Genomic DNA, 22,606 nt, shown 5'->3' with positions numbered 1-22,606 from the left:
ACTTATGCTGACTGCCACATGGCTGGCCCTGTTTCGGTTTTTCCACCTCTGCCCTTGAAAATTTGGTGAGGTTTTCCAGGGAGTCTTATGCACTTACTTCGCTTGAAGGCCTTTCCATTGTGCTTGGTTGCTTTCCTCAACTTAGTTCTCCCTGCACCACATATAGCAGATAGACTTCACAGTTTTTGAAGCCTGTATGGAAATCTTCCCAATTTCTTAGGGTGGATGCAGATATTGTGTGTGTGTGTGTGTGTGTGTGTGTTTTCAGCAACAATCTGTGAGGAAGAGAACAAAATAATCTGGCTAAAACAACCATTCTGAATTAAAATTCCACCTCTTCCTTCCTCACCTTCCTAGTTCAGGCCCATGTTATCTGACACTTGGATTAATCTCATAGCCTCTAGAGCAGTATTTCTCAAACTACCTGCATCATAATTGTCCAGTGTGGTGCTCACTAAAGTAGTTTCTTGCATTTTAAACCCATTTCTACTGAAATTAAACCTCAGGGGGTGGGGTATTGGTTGGAAGCAATCCCAGAATAAGACAGAGGCATAGGCAAAGGTAGGTTTACAGCTGTTAGTGTGGAAAATAATATAATAATTAATAAATAATAATACAAGAATAAACTCTGTTTTGTGTACTCACAACAGTAAACCTACTTTTGCCAACCCCTGTATAACATACTTCCCCAAGAGATTCTGACATACATCACAGTTGACATTCACCACAGTTAAGTTGAACCATAGCACCAGAGTAGCAGGGACAGCACTAAGGGTCCATATTATGTCCTAATATTCAGAAAGTGCTGGTATACGGTCAACTGCTTCTTTCTAAAACATGGTCAGAGTCTTAAGTCATTCTTACAATGCAAAAATATTTATTGCTACCAGCAGCAAAATAAAGTCTTATCTGTCTGTTTAAAGTATTCCATAATCTGACTCTAATCCACCCTTCCAGCATTGTCATCAGTTACTTGGTGACATAAACCTTATGTTCACATGTTTTATCTGTAATTTAGAGGCCATGGTTAGCATTCATATAAAAACCAGGATGGACATTTTTCATATAATAGTTTCTAGTTTAGCTCAATACCAAGAAACTCCTATAAGATTCAGGAACTCACCAAAAGCAATGAGAAAGTAACTGTGAACAGAATGCAAGTATTCTGAAAACATGCTTTCTCTGTAACCAAAGCCTTTATATCTTTCCACCAGCGAATGAACTTGCTTCAGTTGAGAGTCAAAGAACTGCAATAATCTTTACAGGCTTTTACCCTATGAACTACATGAACTTTGGAAAAGAAATGTCCTCTAGAGTCTAGAGCAAGCTTGTCTGGATTCAAATCCCAGCTTCTTCACTGAACTCAGCCAAGTTGTTTAATTTCTTTCCCTGAGTTTCTGCATCTGTAATGTGGGCACAATAAGAATACTTACCTCACTGAATTGTTTGGGGGGAGTTACCATATTTCCCCATGTATAAGATGCTCCCATGTATAAGACGCACCTTAATTTTGGGGCCCAAAATTTGAAAAAAAAATGTATTACATAAAGTTATTGAACTCAAGTTTTATTCATCATAAAATTCATACAACTTCTCATCACTGTCAAAACTCCCATCCATTAGCTCAGGGGTCCCCAAACTACGGCCCGCGGGCCGCATGCGGCCCCCTGAGGCCATTTATCTGGCCCCCGCCACACTTCCGGAAGGGGCATCTTTTTCATTGGTGGTCAGTGGTTGCTCACGCACAGTACTACTTCCGGTGATGCGATACACACGCGTCATGGCTCTGGAAGCATGCCATATCACTTGTTACGACTAGCAGTGACAAATATGGAACCGGACATTGACCATCTCATTAGCCCAAAGTAGGCCCATAGTTCCCATTGAAATACTGGTCAGTTTGTTGATTTAAATTTACTTGTTCCTTATTTTAAATATTGTATTTGTTCCCCCCTTTTTTTTTACTTTAAAATAAGATATGTGCAGTGTGCATAGGGATTTGTTCATAGTTTTTTTTTATAGTCCAGCCCTCAACGGTCTGAGGGACAGTGAACTGGCCCCCTGTGTGAAAAGTTTGGGGACCCCTGCATTAGCTTGTCCTCATCTGTGTCTGATGACAAATAACTGTCTTCAACAATGAGTGCAAGAAGTGCGAAAAAGCAGAAAATACAAGTAAAAAAACTATAACCACTGTATAAGATGCACCCAGCTTTTTAGACCCCAAATCTTTCCCAAATAAAGTGTGTCTTATACATGGGAACATGGTACTGAGTTAATATAGATAAAGCACAAAGGACAGCACCTACTACACAGAATAAGTATACGTGATATATTCATGCACATACACAAATACACACACATGCATATTTACAAGTAAACAGGAAAAATACTACACTAAATTTTATATTTGAGATGTTTTAAATACTTAAGGTACATTCAGGTATAAACTAAAATCTGTGACTCAAAAAAGTTTGGTCTTTGTTTAGCAGAGAGCTTTGGGTATCCCCAATGTATAAATGGGGCTGAAACCCATTTATACATTTGTATAGATTTGTATAAATTCGCCTCCTCGAGAGAAGATGTAAAGAGAGAGAGCATGAAAAACTTTGGGTCAAAATCTAAAAATAGATCCTTTAGACAAACCCAGAGTTTAGTGGCTATCTTGTTTAATAAACTTGGCATTTAATTAATTATGACTAAATATTATTTCTAGGTATAAAAGAATAATATATAACCACAGATACTTTTTTATCTTCTTAGAGAAAATTAGTGTTAGTCATCCCAATGGTGATATGTGGAGCCATTAAAATTATTTATACTCTTACTTTGTAGTCGTTCTTCACATTGTTTCTTAATATATCCATTGCATTAGAACAAATGTGTGCATTAACACAGAATGACGGTCCTTCATAAAGAGTACAAATGCACTAACAGGAGAGGTGGTGCATCTGTATTACTTCAGGTAGGAGTTATCTATAACCTTCAGGTACCTATGAATACATTGGCCCTGGACTCACCAAGTAAGGAGGCCCATTCAGCAGGAGGGCAGGCCCAGGAGTTATCACAAAGAGGCTATCAATACATAGCCTGCTCCTAGAACCAAGGGGAGGTATGGACAATGAGTGACCTATAGCACTAGATCCATCTGTTACTGAAGAGGGCTGTTCTCTTGATTCAGTCTTCCACTGGAGGAAGTATAAAGTGCCTACAGGAGTCTGCACACTCACAGGCAGTCTTGTGTCAGGTGGGCACGTGGGTCTCCTATGTTTAGTCCATAAAGTTGTCCAGTTCCCCAGAGAGCATGAGCAGGCAATATGTGTCTGAATTCCTGCCAGCTAGAGGTTCTATTCCCACACCATCCCACCCCGACGAACTGGCTGTGCTGTCTAATGGTTTCCTTTACCAGCTTTTTGGGGATGAGGAATAAGATATATTTAAGGGGCCTAGGAGAGGCAGTGAAATGTTTGCAAGAGTTAATTTAAGAGACAGTATTTCCAATTCATAAAATCATCTCTGTGAAAGTATCACTTGATGTTCAGTGACCACTGAAAAGGAAAAACAAAAACAAAAACAAAAAACCCCAACCAGGTACATAATCATAAAGTGATTCTCCAGAATTTTCTTAGGTAAAAATATTAAAGCCTGACCTGTGGTGGCGCAGTGGATAAAGTGTCGACCTGGAAATGCTGAGGTCGCTGGTTCGAAACCCTGGACTTGCCTGGTCAAGGCACATATGGGAGTTGATGCTTCCAGCTCCTCCCCTCTTCTCTCTCTCTGTCTCTCCTCTCTCTCTCTCTGTCTCTCTCTCTCTCTCTCTCTGTCTCTCCCTCTCCTCTCTAAAGTGAATATATAAAAAAATTAAAAAAATTAAAAAAATATTAAATGGGAAGGAAAAAGATCTGGTTGGAAGTCATATGTAAACTTTCTGATTTTAATCTGAAGCCACACTACCAGCATTTGAGTTTGATTGCAAAATAAAATTTGGCCAAGGAAAAGTCATCCAGCATTCCAATTAAATTTTAAACTATGATCATACCTAAAAAAGTATAATGCTACATTGATATCTTTAACTTTAATAATTAAAAGATAAAACTAAAACACTATCATTTAATATCCCAAAGTAAATGATCAGATTCTCAAATTCTTATCTTAATATGTTTATCAAAATTTTATATATTGCACTGAACTATATAAAAAAATATTATTGAGCCTGATCACCCCCAGTCTCTTTTTAAAATATTCTAATTGATGTAATATATTTTTAGTTCAATTTTATATAATTATTTTCATTTGACCGTGAATATAGATAATTTGATATGATGGGTTTTTTCATATTTTTTGTTATTGTTTTGATATAATGTTTTATTCTAACCTCAAGATTTTCTGAGGTTATTTCTTAGGACTTGTAAACCCTCAGAGCTATCCAGAAATCTCACAGATTATTTCACACAACTCTCTTCAAATGTTCAACAGTTTCTGTCTTACTCTCAGTTCAGTTGATAACTTGATTCTTATTTCACTGAAAAAATAGTAGCAAAACAGAAAATAATTTTCCTCTGCTTTCTCCACCATATTCACCAACCCTCTATTTATATACCTAATCTCCTCTCTTTTCTACTGCTCAAGAATCTTCTCCAGTTATTACTGTCTCCCTTGCATCAGTAATTTTCCCTTCTCTGGATTATTCATAGAAACATAAAATTCCTCTGTAATAAATCCCATTTAGGTCTCAACTACCACTTGTCTCATTTCTCTCAGTTTTTTTTTTGTTTTTTTTTGTTTTGTTTTGTGGCAGAGACAGAGAGAGTCAGAGACAGATAGGGACAGACAGACAGGAAGGGAGAGAGATGAGAAACATCAATTCTTCATTGCGGCTCCTTAGTTGTTCATTGATTGATTTCTCATATGTGCCTTGACCAGGGGCTACAGCAGACCAAGTGACCCCTTGCTCGAGCCAGTGACCTTGGGCTCAAGCTGGTGAGCCTTGCTCAAACCTGATGAGCCCATGCTCAAGCTGGCGACCTCAGGGTCTGGAACCTGGGTCCTTCACATCCCAGTCCAATGCTCTATCCACTGCGTCACTGCCTGGTCAGGCTCTCTCACTTCTTTAGAATAAAATTCGTCAAAAGAGTTGTCCAAACTCATGATATTCATTCACTTCCTACGTTCCCACTTGTTCTTGAATCTGTTCCAACCATGCTTTTGTCTTTAGCATTTCACTTAAACAGCTTTTATTAAGTCTACACAATTACTCCAAAATGCTAACTCCACCAATCAATTTCCAATTGTCATTCAAATAATCAGCAGCACTCAGTAATTAATCACTCCTTTCTTTTGATACATTGTTTTCACTTGACTTCCAAGACTTCCCTCAATCTAGGGCATCTTCCTGCCTCCTCAGCTGTTCCTTAGCAACAACCTTTCCTGTATCATTTTCGTAAGCTCAACCCCAAGACTTTGGATTGGCTCCTTTTATTTATCTACAGCAGTGATTTTCAACAGGTCTGTGGCAGTACACCGATGTGCCATAAGAATTTTTAAAACATGCAATATTTGACTATTTAGTCAGGGGCACTGACCTCTTTTCCCTTAGATTGTCAAATAAAAACATAACACCAGCCAAAACAACAAAAGTCGTCTGGTATGACTGCCCTGTCGTAAGCCATAGAAACATAGGTTATACATAGAAGTTGCATCTTATTGATCACATCACATAATAAAGTTGCATCTGAATTCATGGTAGCAGAAATCCTTATATACAAACTATAGGGGATGGATTTTTTAAAAAAAGTAACTTTGCAGCAAAAAGGCTAAGTAACTACTATAACATTATAGAATCAATCAAAATCATACATTTTTGTCAGATCTGCAAAAAATATATATTTTTGGTGAGCTGCAGGATTTTAGAAAGTAGTTTATGTGTGCCATGAGATGAAAAAGTTGTAAGTTACTGATCTACAGTAACTCCTTAACTTCAAATCATCAGTACCCACATTTGTAAATCACACTTGAAATCCAAACTCATATAATCAACAGTATACTTAGCTTTTCCACTGATATGTCTAAATGCACATATGAATTTAACATGAAAATCCTGATCTCCCCTTTTCCATCTCAGTAAATAGCAACTCTATTTGTAAAGTTTCTCAGACCAGGATTCGTATACTCATCTTTACTTCTCTATTTTTTGCAAATAACATTAATCTAGCAACAAATTTTGTCAACTCTACCAACAAAATACATCTAGATCTTATCTGTCTTACCTCAAACACAGCTACCACCCTGGTCCAAATTATCATTATCTCTCACCTGGAATAATAGATTTATCTTCTGTTTAAATGGTATTGTGCTCTGCCCAGGTACCTTTTCCTGGGTAAGTGCACTCACCATCCAGATGTATTGACTGCTAAACAACTTTCAGCTGCAACCACAGATAATTGTTTCCGAAAACCCAAAGGGGCCTTCTCCAGGGATGTCTATAATGTTATGACCTCTCTGAAGTTGACAAACAACCAATAACCTACTAAAACAGGGATACAAGGTTGGACAATTCTGCAGTACTACTAATTCATACTCCAGAGCTCTTCCTCTGATTTGAATTAGGCTAAGGCTAGGCTTAGATGAAACTACATTTTCGTTTTGCTTCTTTGTTTACCCTTCTGCTCTCACTTCTTAGTAGGTTTGTTCTAAGAACACACCTTTAATAAATCACTTGGACAGTAACATTCATCTCAGACTCTGCTTCTATAAAACCTAATGTAACCTTTTAACTGGCCTTTGCATTTTCCCTGCTAGTTTCTATTCTCAGCACACTGTACAACGTGGTCCCAATAAATCTTACAGGCAGATTGCATCCTGCCTCTGGACAATACCTTTCAATTGTCTTCCATCTCATTCACAGTAAAAGCAAATCCCTTACAGTGACCTATTCAGTCTTATATGAACTCTCTGACTAACCTCCCAGAACTCTTTTATCTCTTTGCTCTAGGCTCACCTGTATTCTCAGGGTTCTTAAAATATGCCAAGTATAAATATAATTATTTATGGAGAGAGTGATGTAATTTGATAGATAGATAGATAAGTATAGAGATAGATATAGTTATATGTATATCTACATCTATGTCTACATGTCTAGTCATATCTGTATCTATCCATTTGTCTGATCTCTTATCTTTCAGAATTTAAACTTTGTGAGGGTAGAAATATTCTTCCGCCAACTGGTATATTCCCAGTACTTCGAAGAGTTTTTGGCACATAGTGGGAATCAAAATATGTTGAATCAATGTATTCATTGTTCTTATCCCTTTCAATGATCCCCAATTTCTGTCTTCTTTGTCAATGTCCAAATGAGAAATAGAATTTTATTTAGGGCAAAGAGAAGTGCTGAGAATTGAATGTCATAGACCATCCTTCTCAATAAGGTAAGGGCTATGCATTTTGCTCTCACTATTTATTATCTTAAAGATCCTAGCTTGAAAGAAGCAACAGTTTGAGAAAGAGAAATAACTGAGGACATGAGAAAAAGAAATAACTGAGGATGGTTCTTTTGAGTTAAAGTGGCTTTGAAAATGATTTCACCTTCATTAGCTTCAGAAAATTAGATGCCCAAGTTAATAAAGTATCAAGCATGGCCTAAATTATAATGTATATTCAACATTTGCCTCAAATAGTGAATTGTATCTGTCAGAGCATATAGACACCCTGGGATGTATTACAAAATTTTATCACTTATATTCCAAATTCAGCTATCTTTCAAAACTAAATCCAAATTTAAGCCTGAGAACAGGAATACAAGTCATAGATGTCAAAACAATACCCTAAATATCCAACAGAAAAGATTTTACCTCTATTCTATAACACTCTTTTTTTTTTCAAAATAATCATTAAAACTTACATCAAATTTTTATTACACAAATATTTTAACTGAGTATTTACTACTCCTATCAAATTCCTGTTTTATTTTTGTTTTAGAAATAGGCAGTTAATGAAAAGAGAATAAATTAACTTGGTATCTTCAAGGCAATCTTAATCTATCAGTGAGAGCCTTGCTCCTAAATGGCAACCTTCTAGGTCTATCTAAAACAAGATGGCAGACTTGCATTTTTTATTAGAAGTCAAATGGAGCTGGCCCACAAGGCAATTTTTAAAAGTATATCACTAAAATAAAAAATATTTAAGTGCCATGCATTCATATTAAACTAAACTAAATAAATGTTTTGTAGACTCACTCTGTGCTAGGTGATAGGTAGGGTTTGGGATTCAAAATGGAGGAGTTGTTAAATAATAGATGTTTATTGGATGTAGACATTGTTCTAGGCATTGCTGATGTAATGATCAAGAAAACAGACACTTTTCAGAAAATTAAAGATATATCAATCATCTAATCACATGCATATGATTAAAACTTCTAAGTTCAATAAAATAAATATATAGGGTTTTGTGATAGCAGTCTAGCAATTCAGGGATGGCTCTGATAGTGAAGGGAATTTTCTAAGATGAGAAAGATGGGGAGGGTTCATTGAGTAAAAGAGAAAAGGGAGTTGGGTTCAAGTGTTCCTGAGAGACAGAACAGTCTGAGCAAAGGACCAGTGCACACAGTGGAAAGTTAGAGTAGACGGAGGTCTGAGAGCGAGGCCAAGAATGGGTCAAATAGACAAGGCAGACAGAAGGCTGGATTCTGATGATGGAATTTCTGGAAGACTACTCTGAGGAACTGCTAATGTCTTAAGAGCAAAAGAAAACCATTAATAGGTTTCAAACAAGGGTGTATGGTGAATAATAAGGTTAGATTTGTATGTGGGAAAGATGGCTCTGACTGAAATGCAGAAAACAGATTAGATGGAGGGCAAGAGAAGAGTGTAAGTTAATGAATGGAGGCAGCTATTAACTGTGGTTCAGGAAAGAGATAATGTCAGTTTAGACAGGCTGGCATAGTAAAGATAAAGAGAAAAAAATGGATTCAACAAATAACTGGAAGGTAAAATTGATAAATCTTAGTGCTAGGATGCTTATAGCAATTAAGGGAGAGGGACAAAGCTAAAGAATTGGGTAAATATTTAATATTCATAGTTATAAGGTTCATAGGAGAAAAGCGTGGCATGATAATCAGATAGTGAAGGAGGACCATAATTTCAATTCTGATATTTTTGCTATAAAATAAGTTCCAAGTGGGAGATATTGATAAAGCAGTAGGGTATACAGGGCAAAACTGCAAAGAGAAAATATGGGCTGCACATATATTAGTGAGTCTTTGGTATATAGTGGTATTAGAAATCACAGGCATGGGAAGTCTAGAGTAAGGGGGGGGGGGGGAGAACTATCTAGTATCTACCTTGGGATGAAATCTAAGGAATAGTACTGTCCAAAAGAAATAGGCATATATTATTATATTATAATGTGGATGCAACATATTTTTTAAAATGACAGAAAGAAATTTGGATATGGCACAATGTTGTATGACCACAGAGTAGCAAAGTCAGCAAAATTCAGACCCTCTTTCCTGGCCCCCAGCTAGAACACATTTCCCACACGTGGATATATTAGTGTAAAATGAGGGGAAGCCATATATACCACTTCTGGGCCTCATCACAGAAAGTACCTTTGGTTTCCCCATACATCTAGTTACGGAGGAGAAGTCTGGAACTTGAGAAGAGAATGAAGCCAGAACTTCATAGGAAGTAACGCAGGCACCTGAGTGACCCAGTGGAAGACAGCCCACCAACCAGAGATATTAACTGACTTTGCCTGGATAAGAGATCGACTTCAAGTGTTTAGGCCATGGAATTTGGAGATTTATCTATACAGTAGTTAGTATTGATTATTCTAACTGACCCATGGAGGCTGGCCACTTGAAAAGCTACAGGGATGGGTAGAATTTATCTTACAGCACACAGCCACCTCTCACCACTTATTGGCTCACTAGTGAACCTTGTTTCAATAATACAGACAACATTCAAACTCAAAAGGAAGTAAATTTGCTACTAAGTATTGACTTAAATCTGAATGGAACAGAATAATTCAAAGTCTTACTTTCTCTGGCCAACAGTATAGGCTTTTGAAGTAAATTATAGTTAAACTATACGCTTAGCAGAAGAGGAAAACAAAACTCTATTTGGTTCCTCCCACTGACAGTTAATTAAAAAGCAAATGCTAATTATGTCATCAATATGGTGTTACAGAGATTTAAGTAGTAATTAAGCAAAATGTAGCTATCTCAAATTAAAAAAGAAAACTCCAGATTTTTAAAATATGTATTCTTTGCTTAGAAAGACACAAAAATTATTTAAAATATGTGTATATATAACAACATGCAAGTGCTCATATGACAGCTTGGCAAAGATGCTGGGGAATATGTAGGAAAAAACTCGTCTGAATATACTTCATCATAACTTCTTTCCTAAGTCTCTGGATGGGGAAAGAAAGGAGCAATGGTGGCATAGTGATGAAACCTGAAGAGTTCAACATGTGGAACACAGACAGGAAAGAAGATACATTGAATGCATAAGAGAAAGCATTGCTAACATAATTGAGATATTATCAGGGTTATCAACATTTTTAAGGCTTGATTTCAGTATATGATCAGTGACAATCTTAATTTGATTTTAATCTCTCTTTTATCTTGGACTAGGTAGGTGATTTGTGAAACCCATCTAAATATGGGGCCCTATCTGAATGCATAGGTTGCATTAGCCATGAAGTTGAGCCTGCCTACACAACTGTCTCTCAAAAAATAATAGCAATGCAAAATAACAGACCTGATGTCACAATTTTTCAAGTGTGAAAAAGAAAAATATTTTGTTGCAGCTGTTAAAGTTTTTGCATTGGTTGCGGCTATTAATGTCATACCATAAAGATTCTGATGTCATATAGAGATCTTTGGTTTCCTGACTTTCTTTTTATTGTATCATATAAATAACAAAGATATGGCTAGAAAATCAGTCTCTAAAACAAAACAGTGCAATATCACTTGCCCTTATTTAAAACAGCACGTAACAGGATGGTGTGCCCTACTACTGATTGAAATGTGAACCTACTTGTGAGATTACCGAATACTGTCAAACTGCGATAGCTGGTGAGAACAGCTATTGCAATTCCCAAGACAACTTCTATTGGTCGCAGAGATTTACCCTGTTACCATGTGAAGGAAGATAACAAAAATGTGAGAGTACCAGGAGGTGAGGATCACTGAAGGCCATCATGGAGGTTGGCTACAACAAAATGTCTCTTTAGATGCTCATTTTCTATGATGTTGATAATGGGGAAGCTATGCAGGAGTGGGGGCTAGGGAAAGCTCGGTACCTTCAACTCTGATGTGAACCAAAAACTATTGTAAAAAATAAAGTCTATATTTTTAAAAAGTATTTAAATTACTTATTTACTAATATATCAGCCTTTTCCAGGAATAATTTGTGTTAGATTTTTTTTTACATTTAAAAACATGTACTTTGATAAGATATACAGTATATAAACAATTAGGTAAGCTTGTGGAAAGGTTGACCATGATACGTAAAATAGGAGAAAAAGTGTCCATCTAAATTTTCTACATTGTTTTTACATAATATTTTATTAAAGTTGTTTAATGTGCAATTCCTCATTTGTCATTTTGGAAGTCCTTTTTTTGTAATGATTATTTTGTCTGATAATGAACAGTTGCGACAGTGTCAGTGATTATGCCAGACCTCCATTTTGGATAAATGTGGTTTCTTCTTGAGACCTGTTTCCTTTTGTATTTCTGAGGCGATATCTCTATTATTTCTTCAGTATCTGGTGGGCCCTGATCCAGCAGCCAATCTGGTGATTTGCTTCCTTTAGAATGCTGTGAAGTTGAAGAGGAGTGAGATGGTAGCCCTGCTGATCTCAAAACTCCTGAAACATCGGGTTCAGGATGGTCTCTTCTGTCAGGGAACCTTATTAGTGGAATACGTGGCTTGACTACCTGAATGAGCCTACTAGCAGACGCCGTCTTCCTGCCCATTATGACTCACAAGAAGAAAAACACGTTAGAATTTTAAATAATTTTGACAATTCTTTCCCTTATTATAAACAAATCGTAGATTTAACTATAATTATCTTTCAGTGGAAAAACAGAATTGGAACATTTTAAATACTAAATTACCTGGTGGGCTTAAGTAGAAATTAAAGGAAACCAGCAAACCAAGCAATTATACTTATTCATTCATGCATTAGACATTTACTTGAGATTCACAATATGCCAGAGAGATAACTGCTAATGGGATAAGTTTGATGAGGACCTGGTTATTTAAAAAGCAAGCTTTTACTCATAATATAAATAACCAACATAAATATATAAAAGGCACAAATATTAGTACTGGACAGTTCACTACTTGTTACATTTAAAGTATTATTCAAGTAACTTTATCTTCGTAAAACATGAGTGCACGAACACAGGTAAAGGTACTTTTGAAGCATATCTGTGTATATAAAATAAGTGGGAAATGATTATGTAATTTGTTCCAAACCACAATGTCTGCCATTATCTCTTCCTTTAGGATGTGTCTGGCTTCTACTAGATGGTGAACCAAAGAATAAAAGCTTGTAATGTTTTTTTTTTTAATATTAATATTTTTTTATTAAATTTAATGCAGTGACATTGATAAATCAGGGTACATATGTTAAGAGAAAATATCTCTGGATTATTTTGCCATTTGATTGTGCTGTATACCCCTCCCACAAAGTTAAATTGTCTTCTGTCACCTTCTATCTGGTTTTCTTTGTGCCCCTCCCCTCCCCTAACCCCTCTCTCCTTCTTCACCCCCTCCCCCCTCCCCCAACCCCCCCCCGCCCCTGTTGCCATCACATTCTTGTTCATGTCTCTGAGTCTCATTTTTATGTCCCTTCTATGTATGGATTCATCTCAGTTTTTTTTCTGATTTACTTATTTCACTCCGTATAATGTTATCAAGGTCCATCCATGTTATTGTAAATGATCTGATGTCATCATTTCTTATGGCTGAGTAGTATTCCATAGTATATATGTACCAAAGTTTTTTAATCCACTCGTCCTCTGACGGACACTTGGGCTGTTTCCAGATCTTCGCTATCGTGAACAATGCTGCCACAAACATGCGGGTGCATTTCTCCTTTTCGAGCCGTTCTATGGTGTCCTTGGGGTATATTCCTAAAAGTGGGATAGCTGGGTCAAAAGGCGGTTCGATTTTCAGTTTTTTGAGGAATCTCCATACTGTTTTCCACAGTGGCTGCACCAGTCTGCATTCCCACCAGCAGTGCAGGAGGGTCCCCTTTTCTCCACATCCTCGCCAGCACTTATTCTGTGTTGTTTTGTTGATAAGCGCCATTCTGACTGGTGTAAGGTGATATCTCATTGTGGTTTTAATTTGCATTTCTCTAATGATTAGTGATGTTGAGCATTTTTTCATATGCCTATTGGCCATCTGTATGTCCTCTTTGGAGAAGTGTCTATTCATCTCTTTTGCCCATTTTTGGATTGGGTTGTTTGTCTTCCTGGTGTTGAGTTTTACAAGTTCTTTATAAATTTTGGTTATTAACCCCTTATCAGACGTATTGTCAAATATGTTCTCCCATTGTGTAGTTTGTCTTTTTATTCTGTTCTTGTTGTCTTTAGCTGTGCAAAAGCTTTTTAGTTTGATATAGTCCCATTTGTTTATCCTGTCTTTTATTTCACTTCCCCGTGGAGATAAATCAGCAAATATATTGCTCCGAGAGATGTCGGAGAGCTTACTGCCTATGTTTTCTTCTAAGATGCTTATGGTTTCACGGCCTACATTCAAGTCTTTTATCCATTTTGAGTTTATTTTTGTGAGTGGTGTAAGCTGGTGATCTAGTTTCATTTTTTTGCAGGTAGCTGTCCAATTTTCCCAACACCATTTGTTAAAGAGGCTGTCTTTACTCCAATGTATGCTCTTACCTCCTTTGTCAAATATCAGTTGTCCATAGAACTGTGGGTTTATTTCTGGGTTCTCTGTTCTATTCCATTGATCTATATGCCTGTTCTTATGCCAGTACCAGGCTGTTTTGAGTACAATGGCCTTGTAGTATAACTTGATATCAGGAAGTGTGATACCCCCCACTTTATTCTTCTTTTTTAAGATTGCTGAGGCTATTCGTGTCCTTTTTTGGTTCCATATAAATTTTTGGAATATGTGTTCTATATCTTTGAAGTATGTCATTGGTATTTTAATTGGTATTGCATTGAATTTATAAATTGCTTTGGGTAATATAGACATTTTAATGATGTTTATTCTTCCTAACCATGAGCACGGTATATGCTTCCACTTGTTAGTATCTTCCTTGATTTCTTTTATCAATGTTTTGTAATTTTCCGAGTACAAGTCTTTAGTCTCCTTGGTTAAGTTTACTCCTAGGTACTTTATTTTTTTGGTTGTAATTGTGAAGGGGATTGTTTCCTTAATTTCTCTTTCTGACTGTTCATTGTTGGTGTATAAAAATGCTTCTGATTTCTGAGTATTGATTTTATATCCTGCCACTTTGCTGAATTTATTTATCAGGTCCAGTAGTTTTTTGACTGAGACTTTAGGGTTTTCTATATACAATATCATATCATCTGCAAATAATGATAGTTTTACTTCTTCTTTTCCAACTTGAATGCCTTTTATTTCTTCTTCTTGTCTGATTGCTGTGGCTAGGACTTCCAGGACTATGTTAAATAAGAGTGGTGAAAGGGGGCACCCCTGCCTTGTTCCTGATCTTAAGGGTATTGCTTTTAATTTTTGCCCATTGAGTATGATGTTGGCTGTGGGTTTCTCATAGATGGCTTTTATCATGTTGAGGTATGTTCCCTGTATTCCCACTTTGCTGAGAGTTTTGATCATGAATGGGTGCTGGATTTTATCAAATGCTTTTTCTGCATCTATTGAAATTATCATATGGTTTTTCTCCTTCTTTTTGTTTATGTGATGAATCACATTGATTGATTTACGAATATTGTACCAGCCTTGCCTCCCCAGAATAAATCCCACTTGATCATGGTGTATGATTTTTTCCATATATTGTTGGATCCGGTTTGCTAATATTTTGTTGAGGATTTTAGCATCTATATTCATCAGAGATATTGGTCTATAATTTTCTTTCTTTGTGTGGTCTTTGCCTGGTTTTGGAATCAGAATTATGCTCGCCTCATAAAAGGAGTTTGGAAGTCTTCCTTCCTCTTGAATTTTTTGAAATAGTTTGAGAAGGATAGGAGTTAGTTCTTTGAATATTTGGTAGAATTCCGTTGTGAAGCCATCGGGCCCCGGACTTTTCTTTGTTGGGAGTTTTTTGATAACTGTTTCGATCTCCTTTGGTGTAATTGGTCTGTTTAAGTTTTCTGATTCTTCCAGATTGATTTTTGGAAGATTGTACGTTTCAAGGAATTTGTCCATTTCATCTAGGTTGTCTAGTTTTTTGGCATACAGTTCTTCATAGTATTTTCTTACAATATTTTGTATTTCTGTTGTGTCAGTTGTTATTTCTCCTCTCTCATTTCTAATTTTATTTATTTGAGTCCTCTCTCTCTTTTTCTTGGTGAGTCTACTTAAAGGTGCATCAATCTTGTTTACCTTTTCAAAGAACCAGCTCCTAGTTTCATTGATCCTCTGTATTGTTTCTTTAGCCTCTATGTCATTTATTTCTGCTCTGATCTTTATTATTTCCTTCCTTCTACTACATTTGGGCTTTACTTGCTGTTCTTTTTCTAATTCTTTTAGATGCAAGGTTAAGTTGTTTATTTGAGCTTTTTCTAGCTTCTGAAAGTGTGCCTGTAGTGCTATGAACTTCCCTCTCAGCACTGCTTTCCCTGTGTCCCATAAATTTTGAGTTGTTGTATGCTCATTGTCATTCGTTTCTAGGAATTTCTTTATTTCTTCTTTGATCTCATTCTTAATCCATTCATTATTTAACACCCTGCTATTTAGTTTCCATGTGTTTGAGAATTTTTGAGCTTTTCTGCTGTGATTCATTTCTAGTTTCATGCCGTTGTGATCGGAGAAAGTGCTTGATATGATTTCAGTCTTCTTAAATTTGTTGAGAGCACTTTTGTGCCCTAAACATGTGGTCTATCCTAGAGAATGTACCATGAGCACTTGAAAAGAATGTATATTCTGCTGCTTTAGGGTGAAAGGTTCTGAAGATATCTATTAAATCGAGTTGATCTAGTGTTTCCAATAAGTCTGCTGTTTCTTTGTTAATTTTCTTTCTTAAGGATCTATCTAGTGATGTTAGTGGGGTATTGAAATCCCCTACTATTATAGTATTGCTGTTGATCTCGCCCTTTAAATCCATCAAAGTCTGTTTTATATATTTGGGTGCTCCTATATTAGGTGCATAGATATTTATAATAGTTATATCTTCCTGTTGGATTACTCCCTTTATCATTATGTAGTGGCCTTCTTTATCTCTTACTATATCCTTTGTTTTAAAGTCCAATTTGTCTGATATAAGTATTGCTACCCCAGCTTTTTTTTCATTTCCATTTGCATGAAACATTTTTTTCCATCCTTTTACCTTCAATCTGTGTGTGTCTTTTGTTCTAAGGTGTGTCTCTTGTAGACAACATATGTATGGGTCCTGTTTTCTTATCCACGCAGCTACCCTATGTCTTTTGATTGGATCATTTAATCCATTTACATTTAAGGTTATTATTGATATGTAGTTGTTTATTGCCATTTTCTTCTTTAAAGGTGTATTCCTTTTTCTTTTTTTTTTTCTGTATTCTTTTCCCACTTTATCTGTTTACACCAGGCCCCTTAATATTTCCTGCAGCATTGGTTTGGTTGTAATGAATTCCTTGAGTTGTTCTTTGTCTGGGAAGCTTTTTATTTCTCCTTCAATTTTAAACGATAGCCTTGCTGGATAAAGTAGTCTTGGTTGTAGGTTCTTGTTCTGCATTACTTTGAATATTTCTTGCCATTCCCTTCTGGCCTCAAGTGTTTCTGTTGAGAAGTCAGATGTCATCCTTATGGGGGCTCCTTTGTAGGTGATAACTTTTTTTTCTCTTGCAGCTTTTAATATTTTCTCTTTATCGCTTAGCTTTGGTATTTTAATTATGATGTGTCTTGGTGTAGGTTTCTTTGGGTTTCTCTTTAATGGAGTCCTCTGTGCTTCTTGGATTTGTGAGAGTTTCTCTTGCATTAATTTAGGGAAGTTTTCAGCTATGATATGATTGAACAAAGTCTCTATCCCTTGTTCTTTTTCTTCTTCTTCAGGAACCCCTATGATGCAGATGTTATTTCTCTTCATGTTGTCACAGAGCTCTCTAAGAGTTTCCTCTGTCTTTTTGAGTCTTTTTTCTCTTTTCTTCTCTGCTTTCATGCCTTCATTCCAGTTGTCTTCTAACTCGCTGATTCGATCCTCTGCTCTATCTATCCTGTTTTTAATTCCTTCCATTGTGGTCTTTATTTCTGATATTGTATTTGTCGTCTCCAACTGATTCTTTTTTATACTTGCTATTTCTTTATTTAGGTTTTCAAACTCCCCCTCCATTGTTGTTCTAAGATCCCTAAGCATCCTTACAATCATTATTTTGAACTCCGCATCTGGAAGTTTGATTATTTCCATATCACTCAGTTCATCTCTCGAAAGTGTCTCTTGTGGTTTCATTTGGATTGCACTCCTTTGTTTTCTCATCTTCTTCTTTTTTTTTTATTTGTAGAGTTGATTGAGTCTAGGCTTGGTGTTGTCTGCCTCCAGTTTTCAGTTGTGTTATTTTTAGGTCTTCGTGGGTTGGTATCAGCTATTATTTGTAATCCACTTTCGGATTTGGGCAGCTTTGAAGTCTTGATTTGTTTGTTTTCTTAACAGGTGATAGTCTTGTTAACTGATCTCAGCAGGGGGCTTCCTTGAAACTGTATCCAGGAATGCTGTGGGTGTAACCTGAGATGCTGAAGGTCTCTTCCTCCAACTAATCTCACTGGGGGCAGGGTTTTTTCTCTCAGCTTCAGTAGGGGGAGGTGTATCTCAGATCTCCATGGAGACCTGAGTTACTGCCCCTCCTCCCCACTTCTTGTTTTCAGCTGTGTCTTGTTGTGCTGATTGGAGCTGGATAGATGTCCAGAGATCTCTGATCCGGAAGCACTTCAGCTCTGTTTTGTGAAAGGTTCAGTCCCTCCCCCAGCTATGGCCGCCTCCAGCACGAATGAGTCAGCTTTTTTATTTTGTTTCTTGCATACCTTAGCCCCTCACAGTCTGTCCCTCTCCCTGTCTTTTCCACTTGGGAGATAAGCTGGTTTTTTTAACCCACCTTGCTCCCTGGTCGCCAGGTAAGTGGCTGTGAGCAGTAGTTTCTGCTCTTTTTCCTCTGTGAAATCCTCTCTGGGCTCTCAGCCTCACCCCCCTCCTTCCCTTCCTGTAAGCAGAGGAGATTCAGGCACTCCTTACCAGGATTATTGTGGCTTCCTCTTTGCTCCTTGGTTTTTGAGAGCTGTTCTTGCAGTTCAGTGTTGGTTTTTCATGCTGATTTTTTCTAAATTGATTTGTATTCCAGTTTGGTGTTGAGAGCTGGGTGTCTGTGCATCCGCCTACTCCGCTGCCATCTCTAAAATGCTTGTTATGTTTTCACATAAACAAAACATCAAAGTTCAATTTCTCGTTCTTCCATGAAATGTGTAACCCTGAGTAAATCACCTCACCTATTTGGGTTCATAATTTCCTCCCATTTATCAAATGAAAAGGATGAACTAGATAATCTCCAGTTCTTTCACGTTTCCAATTCATCCCCAAATTATTATCAAAATAGGCTTCAATCATGGACTTTGAAATCACCCAGACCTTGGCTAGAGATTACGCTCTCTCACTTTCCTGCAGTAGACTTTCGGCAAATCAAAAAACCTAAATTGTCTTATCACTAGAGTAGAGATAAGTCTCCTGAAACTGTTATGAAGATAAAAGAACTAAGGCATAAAATGTATAATACAGCGCTTGAAAATTACTAAGCACACAAAATATTAGTTAATGTGAATTAGTGTAATAGTACAAAATTCTCAACAGTTAGTTATCTAGCTGCTAACTATTTCCATTGACAGGCAGATCACTACTTCATGAGAAAGTTTTTTCCATACTAGAACAACTCAATTATATCTTATAATGTAAATCTGACTTCTACTCTATATTCTACCAATTAGAGCAGTGGTTTTTAATCAAGGGTCCACAAAGAATTCAACAGGCTTATAAATTTGGGTAGAAAACACTGCATCTATATTTTCCCTAATTTTTAACTAAAGAAAATAGCATTTTTTCCCATTATGAATACAGTCACCAAATCATAGTACTTTGTGTAACTTTATTGCTAATGCAAATCACAGGTATTTTCTTAGAGTTGTAAACATCTCAAAATAAACTATGGTAGATATCAGACCTGCTAGATGTTGTTATTTTATACATTAATAAAGATGCACACACATCACTATACCAAAATTTTATTTTAATATTTTGATAATTTATTCTAATATAACATTTCCCTTTTTAATTTCATAATTTTATTTTGTATTTAAAAATTATATTGAGAAGGCATTCATAGGTTTACCCAGTCTGCCAAAGGGATCTAGGTGTCTTCTCTCTCTCTCTCTCTCATACACACACACACACACACACACACAGAGTAAACTCTGCTCCAGAGTACGCTAAAATAATTCTACTCCCTTTCTCATACATAAAATCCTCAACCATTGAAAGATAAATACCTTATTTTCTTTTTCTTTTTTTTTAACATTCAAGGATGATTTTATGCAAGGCTTTTGCAATGGAAGAGACAGACCAGATCTGCCTCTTCAAATTATGTCTAATTAAATATGATCCCAGGGATGTCTCATGGAATACTAATCTGCAAAGTTATCTATATAAAAGAGCTCAATTTTCGCTTAATAATGGAGGGTGGGAAAGGGAAAAAGCATCAAATACCAGAAGCAGGCAGAAGAAAAAGAGAGTAAGTGGGTAGCTACAATAAAAAGTAAAGTTATAAATTATTTTTACAGAAGAGTACCTTTGTGTCAAGGGAATAAGGTAAGGAACTACTGGAGAAAGAAATAGTCAAGATAGTAGTGGAAAAAGTGATAAGAGGATCATAATTCTAGAAGAAGGATCAGGAGATAAATATAAAATGTAGTTTGAAATGAATGCAAATCATTTTAGGACACTGGGTCAGGACACTTCACACCACCTCTCCCTATGTCATCCCATCTTGAAAAGCTACAATGCATACTTGCACATTAAAGTCTCTAAGAATTACTCAAAAGACACCTATTGAATTTGTTTAACAACTCATCCTTTCTAAGTTTTTTTTTTGTTTTTTTGTTGTTGTTGTTTTTTTTTGCCACAGACTTTTCCTCCTCATACCATTCATTAATATCCTAAGAACTACTGTTCTGCAGATTACACTCTGGAATTATTGTTCTAATTTGTCAATGAACAGGACACTCCAAGGTGATCTGATGATTGTTAGAACACAATGAACTACTGCTAACTTTCTTGTCTGACAACAATATTTTGATTAATGTTGATTCTCTTTCTCTCACAGAGAGATTCACTTTAAAGAATTGTAGACAGATTTATCAATGTTTGTTGATAAAGTACTTGCAATTTAACTACTCATTTTCATGAAAACTGTCCACACAATGAGATCTTTCTTGTGCTGTCTTTGAGCCATTGCTTTTTTTTTTAATTTAAGCCTAAATCAAGTTTTAATTTACTTCTTATTAAATCTTGCTTTATTACTTTTGGCCCATCAAGTTATTTTGTTGTGAAAAACAAGAACTGTTACTTATTCCTTTCCACTTTAACTATTATCCACAAAGTTGAATAGTATTGATCTTTGTCTTAGACAAACCGCTTTTTAGAACACTGAGCAAGATATAACCAAGGGAAGAACACTGGAACACTGTGACTCATTAGGAACTATCCTCTTCAAATTATCTCTAATTCACTCCCAATGCTAATTAACTATACAATGCTTTGGAGTTACATTTGTTCAACCCGTCTCATATATATAGGATTTTATTGAATTAGGCTAAAATTTTTCACCACATCTAGATTGCTGGTAGCCCTATGATTCTATATCTGTGGTTTCTATGTTTTTAATTTTTCTCTTTCTTTGAAAATGTCTGCAATTATTCTTTTTTTTTTTTTTTTTGTATTTTTCCAAAGTTAGAAGCAGGGAGACAGTCTGACAGATTGCCGCATGCGCCTGACCAGGATCCACCCAGCATGCCCACCAGGGGGACGAAGCTCAGCCCATCTGGGATATTGCTCTGCTGCAACCAGAGCCATTCTAGTGTCTTAGGTGGAGGCCATGGAGCCATCCTCAGCGCCTAGGCCAACTCCGCTCTAATGGAGCCTTGGCTGCGGGAGAAGAAGAGAGAGATAGAGAGAAAGGAGAGGGGAAAGGATGGAGAAGCAGACGGGCACTTCTTTTATGTGCCCTGGCTGGAAATCAAACCCGGGACTTTCACATGCCAGGCCGATGCTCCACCGCTGAGCCAACCGGCCAGGGCAGCAATTATTCTAAAGAATCATTTCCTCCTTATAACACTCAAACAGACAGATACACATGTAAGTTAAAAACATTGATCATATTGTACTTTCTCACTGAACTTGTGTGTGTGTGTCCTCAAAGACGCATTTCTGAACTGCCTGCAAATGTAAGTCAAACTTCAAACCATGCTATGGGCTCTCTGTAGCCAAGATTAAAACCAAAGTAATTAAAATTAGTATAAATGGTAAGAAAAATGTATTCCTGTGGTGACTGCTGGGAGAAGGTGGAGGAGGGTAGAGGGGGAATAAATGGTGATGGACCAAGACTTGACGTGGTGAGCAAGGGGTTGGGTGAGCACACAATATGACCTACAGAGATGTGCTGTAGAATTCGCCATCTGAATAATTATGTATAGTTATGTTAATCTGTATAATTATGTTTACTAGTGCCACCCTAATAAATTCAATTAAAAATTTAAAAAAAAGAAAAATGTACTAGTATTTAAGTGTTATAAGTAGCTGCTTCCAATCATTAGTCTTCATTGTAATGTTGGCATCTACATTCACACTGTTGTTTGTAATGGATCAAATAAAATTGTGTTCAGGAGGGTGAAATTGTGCCAGTAAGGGCTTTTATTGTTGAAAACAGCATTATATTTTAACTCAGTAATTCCATTTTTTGGAAATTAGCAATTTCTCCATCCTTGTATAACTCTGCTCACGCAAGTATTTGCAGTGAGATTTTAGAAACTGGTGGCTGTAGGATCGATATCTTTATCCCTGAAGGTGGAAGTTTAAAACTCCAAAATGATGAAGCTGTTTTTATACTGCTGCAGTTCCTCCTGATATTTGGCTCTCTGAGTGGGAAATACAGTTCATCGCTAAGCCAAAGGGTTTCTTAAATAGACCAATTCATTCAAGATAATTGAGGCTTAGGTTTATTACATGAGGGATTAGTCATGAAATGACAAGGTTATAGTCATTGGTTTTTTTCCTCAAGATATGTGAAAGAAACAACAAACCAATGATTAAGTACAATTTATAACTCTTTAATCTACGCAGTTCAAGTTCTTAATAGTAGGCATTATACCTTAATCATATGTAACTAGTTTGAGTGAAATCTCATAAATAGCAAAACTATTTTCAA

At 36.5% G+C, this 22,606-nt stretch overlaps 1 protein-coding gene and 1 pseudogene across 7 annotated transcripts in view; both read right to left on the bottom strand.

Annotated features, from left to right (window-relative positions):
- Positions 1–22,606, bottom strand: part of PDE4D (phosphodiesterase 4D) — a 1,576,413-nt gene that overhangs the window by 1,179,882 nt on the left and 373,925 nt on the right. The gene's annotated exons all lie outside the window — the stretch shown is intronic.
- Positions 11,668–11,974, bottom strand: LOC136321058 (alpha-ketoglutarate dehydrogenase component 4 pseudogene; annotated as a pseudogene).

This window comes from Saccopteryx bilineata, chromosome 1 (assembly GCF_036850765.1).
Source record: "Saccopteryx bilineata isolate mSacBil1 chromosome 1, mSacBil1_pri_phased_curated, whole genome shotgun sequence".
Classification (NCBI taxonomy): domain Eukaryota; kingdom Metazoa; phylum Chordata; class Mammalia; order Chiroptera; family Emballonuridae; genus Saccopteryx; species Saccopteryx bilineata.
The sequence above is the reverse complement of the archived record's forward strand: the minus strand, read 5'-3'. Positions and strand labels throughout refer to the sequence as shown.